We start from the raw sequence: 7,897 nt of genomic DNA on the forward strand, positions 1-7,897 counted from the left end.
CTGGCTCATAGGTTGATGCTCAACAACTGAGCCCTGGGCATGTGACCTGACTGGGAATCGAAACGTGACCTTCTAATTCATAGGTCAATGCTCAACCACTGCGCCATGTGGCCAGGAGAGCAGGGTTTATTAAGGCAAATGTAGCAAGGAGATCATAATAAGAGATGGGTTGCTAGGATAAACATGACCATAAACTTACATCATTCATTTCTGATTGGTGAGGGTAACTGGACTTTCAAGGGTTGGCTGACGCAGTGATAAGAAAATGAGGTTGTGCAATAAGAACAATGGGTTATATATGATTAAGCATTCATCAAGTCCTAGTTTCAACCTCTGCCTGTAGAACAAAAAGGCTGTCTTTGATCACACAATTATAGTGCAGGGGTCATTATTTAACAAGGATGGAAGGATTACAGCTAATCAAACAGTACAGTCAGCATAAGGGGCGCTGCTCCTTCTGCAGGTAGTGTTGGAGCCCATACAGCAAAGGTAGGCTCTATGAGCAATTCCCGCTCCGGCCAGGAGGGGGCGGCCTCAGCTCACTACACCTTGGCGCGACTTAGGTTCGAGGCTCCACTGGGGGGCGCCTGGGTCTAGCTCGCGAGCCGCCCTTCCCCTCCGGCGGAACCATCTGCTGGCGCCCTGGTTTCTGGGCGATTGGTGATCAGGGAACACCAGGCACTTCCCGGCGCTTCCGTTGCCAAGTTGATGTTACTACTCTCAGCTCTTACTTTGATCTTGGTGTTCATGAGTTATGCCTGTCCAGAACACCCATTTTTAATAGATATTGAAACTGTGTTGGTTTGCACAGTTGAATAAGGGATTATACTTTGAAAAGTACAGCATTTACTATTTCTGTTGCCACTCAAAGTCTTGGTCATTTTTGTTTTGATATGTCAACCTGTGACACTGGGAAAGAGAGCTGTATAAACATCACCCACTTTATAAAATATATAAAATTATAAACAGGCATTAGAGCTCAAGAACCTTACTAGCCTTTATTTAAACCAGGGGTAGGGAATGTCCGGCCCTTGGGCCACACAAGGCCCATGAATTCATTTAGTCTGGCCCTGCCAAGGCATTAAGGGCGAGTTGATCAATACACCATGCTAATTTTTAAACTGATAAATTTGTATGGCCTGAGAAGCTATATATATAAAAGCCTAAGCGACTGAACGACCAACCAACCAAATGACCAGTCAACTGGTCATTATGATGTGCACTGACCACCAGGGGGCAGACGCTCAATGCAGGAGCTGCCCGTTGGTGGTCAGTACGCTCCCACAGCGAAAGCACCACTCAGCTGACCGACAGGCGCCAGACGCAGGGCTCATGGCTGGCGAGGCCGCTGTAGTGGCTCGAGCTTCTCCCAGTCAGGACTGACTGGGCATGAGCCCTCGGCAGGCCCAGCAGGGCTGGGATGAGGGGGAGAGGCAGGCAGGGTCAGCAGGCGGTGTTGGACTGCCAGGTTTGGCCCGATCGTCGCAGGCCAGGGAGAGGGACCCCACAAATCTGTGCACCGGGCCGCTAATGATGTTATAAATATCCAAATGGTGCTTGGCAGAATAAAGGTTCCCCACTTCTGATTTAAACAATTAATCATTCCACTAAAAAAATGGCTTTTAGCCCTGACCCGGTAGCTCAGTTGGTTAGAGCGTCATCTCAATAGGCTAAGGTTGTGGGTTCCATCCCTGGTCAGGGCACATAAAAGAATCAACAAATGAATGCATGAATAAGTGGGACAACAAATTGATGTTTCTTTCTCTCTCTTCCTTTTCCCCTCCCTCCTTTCCTCTATATCTCTGAAATCAATCAATAATTTTTTTTTTTAAAAAAGCATCACAATCAGACTTCATTGAAAGTTGAAAATGTAGAGCAAGACAGTAGGTGGAAATGCTTGTCACAGGAACATTTAAATGGAAATGTACTTGCCCACCTGGAAAAAGTTTTCTGTCTTCCCACTGGTTGCCAAGCGATTGCTGAAGTAGTGCAAATGATAGATTTTGCTCATTTTCCTTAGCAACACAATAGATGAGTATGTTTATGGGCTGAAGCATTTAATTACTGTACTGCATAGTATTTTAGACAATGGAATCCTCTGCTGCAGTCTTTCTAAGGGGGTGGGCAATCATTGTGAAGAGCATCAGTCAATATTTCTGCATTTGTAATGCTATGTAAAAAATATGTATTGGGAGACTACATTTTATTTGTCTTTATACTTTTGGTGGAAGGATTAACTTTTTTATAATCTTAGTCAGGAAAACTAATCATTTGTTTGTTAGAAAACTATGAAGAATAAAGAAACTTTGGAATGTTAAAAAATAAAGTTAAAGTATGCTGTTTGAGCCCTGGCCAGTGTGGTTCAGTTGGTTGAGTGTCAGCTTGTGCACTAAAAGGTCAACAGTTCAATTCCCAGTGAGGGAACCGCCCAGGTTGCTGGCTTGATCCCCAGTTGGGGTGCATGTAGGAGGCAGCCAATCGATGTTTCTCTCTCCCTTCCTCTCTGTCTAAAATCAATTAAAAAATCAGTTTTTAAAAGTGTGCTGTTTGAAAAATTACTGTAAATTTTAAAAGTGTGTTGTTTAGTCTCCAAATATGTTGGGATTTTCCTGTTATCTTTCTTTTATTGACTTCTAGTTTAAATTCACTATCGTGTGAGAGCTTACATTGTATGATTTCTATTCTTTTAAATTTGTTAAGATGAAAAATAAAATAAAATAATACAATACTTACCTGGCAGGGGAGATACCATGATCACAAAGGCGGTTTTCCCAGGGCGAGGCTCACCCACTGCACTCTGGGTGTGCTGACCCCTACAATTTCCCCAAGGGTGGGAAACTCAACTGCATAATTTGTGGTCGTGCAGGACTACTTTTCTGCTCTCCTTCACCACTCCCCCCCAAATAAATAAATGCATAAATAAATTTGTTAAGCTGTGTTCTATGACCCAGAATGTGGTCTATCTTGGTGCAGGTTCCATGTGAGCTTGAAAAGAATGTATAACCTGCTGTTGTTGGAAGAAATAGTTTATAGACACCAATTATATCCAGTTGATTGATGGTGCTATTAGGTTCAACTATATTCTTACATATTTTCTACCTGGAGGATGTTCCCACTGCTGATAAAGGAGAGTTAAAGTCTTCGATTATAATTGTTGATTCATTTATTTCTTTTCACAGTTCTATAAATTCTGTCATATGTATTTTGATGCACTCTTTTTTAAAAATATATTTTTATTGATTTTACAGAGAGGAAGGGAAAGGCATAGAGAGTTAGAAACATTGATCAGCTGCCTCCTGCAAGCCCCCTACTGGGGATCAAACCCACAACCAAGGTACATGCCCTTGACTGGAATCGAACTTGGGACTATTCAGTCTGTGGGCTGACACTGTAGCCCCTGAGCAAAACTGGTTAGGTCTCGATGCACTCTTATTAGGTACATACACATTAAAGACTGTTGTGTCTTCATGGAAAATTGACCTAGTTCTAGCTGGTTTTGCTCAGTGGATAGAGCATTGGCCTGTGGACTGAAAGGTCCTGGGTTTGATTCCAGTCAAGGGCACATACCTGGGTTGTGTGCCCAATACTCAGTAGGGGGCATGCAGGAGGCAGTGGATCAATGATTTTCTCTCATCATTGATGTTTCTGTCTCTCCCTCTCCCTTCCTCTCTGAAATCAATATAAATAAATAAATAAATAAATAATAAATGGAAAATTGACCTTTTAATCATTATGTAACGTCCCTCTTTATCCTTGATAATTTTCTTTGTTTTGATGTCTTCTCTCTCTGAAATTAATATGTGTACTCCATCTTTCTGTTGATTAGTGTTTATATGACATATCTTTGTCTATTTTTATTTCTATATTTCTTTATATTCAAAGTGGGTATTTTTTTAGAGAGCATGTAGTTGGGTCTTCTGTTTTGGTACACTTTGACTATCATCTTTCATTATTGTTTTTAGACCATTGGTATTTTAACTGATTATTGAAATGTCTGAACTAATATCTACCATATTTGTTATTGTTTTCTATTGATTGTGCAAAGTTTTTGTTCTTATTTTTGTATTCCACTCTTTTTTTTTGTTACCAATGATGGATTAATTGACCATTTTATATGATTCCATTTTCTCTTCTTTTCTAACATGTAAATTATTTATATTTTAAAAAGAAGACATCTTTTAAATATATATACTAGAGACCCCATGCACGAAATTTGTGCACTGAGGGATGGGGACTGGGGGAGGGGGTTCCCTCAGCCCAGATTGCAAGAGGGCACAGGCCAGGCAGAGGGACCCCACCGGTGCATGATCAGGACCAGGGAGGATGACCAGCCAGGGAAGGACTGCAGAAGGGTTCCAGGGCATGTCCCACTCTTCTCGCTCAGGCTGGATCGGCCAGACCCCAGCAGCAAGTTAATCTACCAGTCAGAGCATCTACCCCTTGGTGGTTAGTGCACATCATAGCGACTGATCAACCGGTCGACTGTTGCCCCCTGGTGGTCAGTGCACAACATAGCGAGTCATTGAGTGGCCTTAGCATATCATTAGCATATTATGCTTTGATTGGTTGAAATGGATAACTGGACAACTGGACGCTTAGCATATTAAGCTTTTATTATATAGGATTTTTAAATTGATTTCAGAGAGGAAGGGAGAGGGAGAGAAAGAAACATCAATGATGAGAGAATCATTGATTGACTGCCTCCTGCACGCCACCTACGGGGATTGAGGCTGCAACCCAGGAAAGTGCCTTGACTTCCTGGCTCATAGGTTGACGTTCAACCACTGAGCAACACCAGCTGGGAAAGAAGATATCTTTAAAAAAACAAACAAAACTTTTCTCAGTGGTTGCCCTGATGAAAAGGAAAATGGTGGGGGTTGGGGCGGGGAGGCTTGCAACCTAGTTCAGTATCTGGCTAAAACTGTAGTCTTACTTCCCCACTCTGACTGACTTGGGCAGAGCTGCAGAGCCTAACACCAGGGCCCCGCCACAGCTGACTTGGGCAGAGCTGTGGAGACCCTCAGGGGCCCATCACAGGAGGAGATACATAGGTCAGAGCCTCCCCACGAGTTCAGTTCAGGCTTTGGATCTGGAATTCCCCTGGACTAGCTGATCTGCGAAACAAAGGTTAAACTTTCCTCCCTCAGAGTGCTGGCTGATGGTTCTCCTGTGCATTCTGCCACAACACTGAAATTTCTGACCTATAAAAATGTCCTTCATTCTAAAAAACTACTTTGACATTTCTTGCAAGGCAGGCATGGTGGCAAGCAATTTTCTCAATGTATGTTTATCTGAGAAAGTCTTTATTTTTTCTTTACTTTTGAAGTGTGGTTTTGAACAGTACAGAATCCTAGGTTAGTGGGGTTTTTTCTCTCAACACTTTAAATATTTCACTAGAGTATCTTCCAGCTTGCATGTTATCTGCGGGGAACTTGGATATAATTCTTATCTTTGGTCCTCTGTAGATAAGATCCTATTTTTTCTTTGGCTTCTTTAATTTTTAATTTATTTTTAAATGTATGTGATATTTATTATGTTTGTTTGTTTGTTTATTTTTAATTTAATTTTTTTTGTTGATCCTCACCCAAGAATATTTTTCTATTGATTTTTAGAGAGGGTGGAAGGCAGGGGGAGAGATAGAGAGAGAAACATTGATGTGAGAGAGACACATTGATTGATTGCCTCCCACATGTGCCTTGAGGGAGGTTGGGGATCAAGCCTGCAACGAAGGTATGTGCCCTTGACCAGAATCAAACCCAGGACCCTTCGATCCGAGGGCTGACGCTCTATCCACAGAGCCAAACAAACTAGGGCTGGCTTCTTTATTTTAGACTTTATACAGTTTGAATAGATGCCGCGGTATAGTTTATTTGGTAATTACTCTGCCTGGTGCTCTTTGAGCTTCCCATGGTTTTATAGACTGAATAATTGTGCCCCCCAAATTCATATGTTGAAATGCTAACGAACATGTGATGGTATTAACAGGTATTAACAGATTGGTAGGCAATTAGATTATGAGGGTGGAGCTCTTATAAAAAGATGGGAGAGCTTGTCACGTGAGGACACTCCCAGCCATGTGAAGATACAGCAATAAGACAGCCATCTACAAACAGGACACACGCCCTCGCCAGAACTGAATTTGCTGGTGCCTTGATCCTGTACTTTTCTGCCTCCAGAACTGTGAGAAATAAACGTTTGCTTTTTAAGCCACCCAGTCTATAGTAGTTTGTTATAGCAGCCTAAGCTGAATAAGACATGTGGTTTGGTGTCTGACCTTGATTTGGAGGAAATTCTCAGTTATTATTGCTTCAAATATTGCTCTTGTACCTTTCTCTCTTTCTTCTCCTTTTGCTATTCCCATTATGCGTCTACTATACATTTTTGTAGTTGCACCATCTTTCTTGGCTATTATTCCCTTCTTTTTCAGTCTTTTTTTGTTGTGCTTCTTTAAGTTTTTATTGACATATCCACAAGTTCAGAGATTTTTTTTTTCTCAGTTGTGTTCAGTCTACTAATAAGCCCATTAAAGACATTCTTTATTTCTCTAACATTACATTCTCTAACATTTCTTTTTGATTCCTAGAATTTCCATCTTTATTTACATTACCCATCTGTTCTTTTCATCTTGTCAACTTTCCCCACCAGAACCTTTGGCACATTAATCATCGTTGTTTTAAATGCATGGTTTGATAATTGCCACGATCCTGTCATATCTAAGTCTAGTTCTAATGCTTGTTCTGTCTCTTTAAACTGTGTTTTTGCCCTTTTGTATACCTTTTAATTTTTTGTTGAAAGCCAGGCATGTCCTTGATAAAAGGAACTCTGGTAAATAGGCCTTTAGTTACATGGTGGTGAGGTGTGGGGAGAGGGTGGCATTTTGTATTCCTATATTCTGTATTCCTATGATTAGCTCTTTAGTGAGCCTGTGCTCCTCGGTTAAAACTTCACAAGTGCTTCTCATCCCCCGCCCAACTCCCCCCGCCCCCAGTTTTAGATGAGACAGGATGGCTATCTGGAGTTGGTTATTTCGTTTTTCCTGGGTCGTTTGGGCTCTGATAAACCCTCAGTTAGATTAGGATCGAGTAAATAATTTTTCTAGGGCAGGCTTTGTTAAGAACAAAGTGCTCTGGTTTGTTTCAAATGGTTACTTTCCCTGAAGGAAGCTCAGAGGGATTTTTTCTCTGATCTTTCCTGGTAGAACTCTAGGAGGTAAAAGTCACGGGGAGGGGAACTTTGACGTTTTTAGCTCACAGACTTGTCCACTCTGAGCCTCTAGCAAGTTGTCAATTACAATTCAGGTTTTTTCACCATAGAATTGGTCCATTAAGTTGTGATTCTGTGTTTGTCTGACTGTCTCTCCAATTTTAGGGGTAGCCAGTTGCTTCAAATCCTTACTTTTCTGATAGCTATAAGAGAAGCTATTGTTTTTCAGTTTGGTCAGCTGTTTGTTGTTTTGTCAGAGAGGTGACTATGGACGAAAAAGGGGTCTAAGAAAAGTATCCTCATGGGGTTATCAGATCATAAATTCTTTTTTTAAAAAACAAAAACATCCGAGAGATGCAAATCAAAACAACAATGAGGTACCATCTCACACCTGTCAGACTGGCTATCATCAACAAATCCACAAACGACAAGTGCTGGAGAGGATGTGGAGAAAAAGGAACACTCGTGCACTGCTGGTGGGAATGCAGACTGGTGCAGCCACTATGGAAGACAGTGTGGAATTTCCTCAAAAAGCTACAAATGGAACTCCCATTTGACCCTGTGATCCCACTTCTAGGAATATATCCCAAGAAACCAGAAACACCAATCAGAAAGGATATATGCACCCCTATGTTCATAGCAGCACAATTCACCATAGCTAAGATCTGGAAACAGCCTAAGTGCCCATCAGTAC

The sequence above is a fragment of the Myotis davidii genome, unplaced genomic scaffold (genome assembly GCF_000327345.1).
Source record: "Myotis davidii unplaced genomic scaffold, ASM32734v1 scaffold356, whole genome shotgun sequence".
Lineage (NCBI taxonomy): Eukaryota > Metazoa > Chordata > Mammalia > Chiroptera > Vespertilionidae > Myotis > Myotis davidii.